Here is a 1,624-nt window from a genome sequence, read left to right as displayed (position 1 = left end):
GCAGAGCTGATGCATATTCATTACACAGGGTCAGCCCCAGCAGCACTAAGACAGGACTGAGTCTTATTAACTGATTCAACTCTAGATGTGTTTCCCAGAGATGCTGAGGATTTTCTATCATTTCCACATAAGTGGTCCTGCTCCAACCATATGTTTTCTAGTGCCACATTGGAATCAAACTAGTGTAAAATTCAATAGTAAAGGTCAAAATGGAGGCTGGGGATATAGCTCAGTTGGTAGAGTGTTTGCCTCGCGAGCACAAGGCCCTGGGTTCAATCCCCAGCACCACAAATAAAGAAAGAAAGAAAGAATGAATGAATAAAAAGCAAAATGTACCATAAGTACATGTGTAGTCAGTTTCCCATTGCTGTAAAGACTATCTGAGATAATCAACTTATAAAGAGGAAAGGTTTATTTTGGATCATCACTTTAGGGGTCTCAGTCTTTGATCACATGGCCATTTCTTTGGGGCTTGTGGCAGGGCAGCACAAGATGGGGAGTGCACAGTGGAATAAACCACTCACCTGGTAGAAAGGAAGTGAAAGAAAGAGGGAGGGGTTGAGGTCCCACTATCCCCTTCAAGGAATGCCCCTCTAACCTGGAGACCCTGGTACACTAGGTTCCACCTCTTAAAGGCTCCACCACCTCCCAATAGCACTACCTGGGGAGCAAACTTCTACCACATGGACCTTTGGGGAATGATTGACATCCAAACTATAGCAGAACACTTAGATTGAAATACTAAAGAACACGAGAGGATAGACAGAGATTTCACCAATGGGTCCCAGAGCTTCAAAGATCTTAGCTTCTTTGAAACACTTGATGTTTCAAACATGGTTTAAAAAAAAGAAAAAGAAAAACCACAGATTAATCATGGTCATTTTGTCTACAATCTCTAAACATAGGGATAATTGCACACAGGACAGTAAAATCGAAAAAGTTGGATTGTCTCCTTCCTAACCTGTGCCTTTAAAATATCTGTAACTACTTATTAAATATTCACTCATCCATGAAGTCTATTAAAATGGACGTAAATAATGTTTTAAAATACAAAAGAAAGCTCCACAAATATTTTATATGTTCAATTATATTTAAGGCATGGCCTCAAATCATCTTAGAAGTGCTATTGAGTGCTTTCATGCTCTTGTACTCAAAGTCACAGGGTACTGTGAAGTCAAACAGATGGTTCTTAAAGAAGGTGGCGTTTTGATCAGCTTCCCCAATGATATGTTTGGTTTGCACAATGAAAGCTGACCTTTTTTCTGGCTTCAAAAAAATTTTAGTCTGATGTAGATGCAATGTCAATGTCGATGTTGGGTCTGAAATGTCCCCAGAGGCTCATCTATTATAGGCTTGGTCCAGAGCACGTGGTGCTATTAGGAGATGTTAGAATCTTTAAGAGGTTGGGCCTAGTGGGAGGAAGTTGGGTCACGGGGGGTGCCCTTGAAGGGGATATTGAATCTCAGGCCCTTCTTGTCTCTTTGTTTCCCAAATACCGAAAGGTGAGCAGCTTTCTCCATCATGCAATCCTATCATAAAGTTCTGCCTCGCCATAGGTCCAAAAGCCATGAGACCAACCAACCTCCTTCACTATAAGCCAAAATAAACTTTTCTTCTTTTTAAG

General features: G+C 40.9%; 1 non-coding gene across 1 annotated transcript; it reads left to right on the top strand.

Annotated features, from left to right (window-relative positions):
* The first annotated feature begins 217 nt into the window (after positions 1-217).
* On the top strand, positions 218-291 carry Trnaa-cgc (transfer RNA alanine (anticodon CGC)). The gene has a single exon. It is a non-coding gene; the product is annotated as a tRNA-Ala (tRNA).
* The last annotated feature ends 1,333 nt before the right edge of the window (positions 292-1,624 follow it).

The sequence above is a fragment of the Marmota monax genome, unplaced genomic scaffold (assembly GCF_021218885.2).
Source record: "Marmota monax isolate L192 unplaced genomic scaffold, Marmota_monax_Labrador192_F-V1.1 WCK01_AAM20220418_F8-fsc00236, whole genome shotgun sequence".
Lineage (NCBI taxonomy): Eukaryota > Metazoa > Chordata > Mammalia > Rodentia > Sciuridae > Marmota > Marmota monax.
The sequence above is the reverse complement of the archived record's forward strand: the minus strand, read 5'-3'. Positions and strand labels throughout refer to the sequence as shown.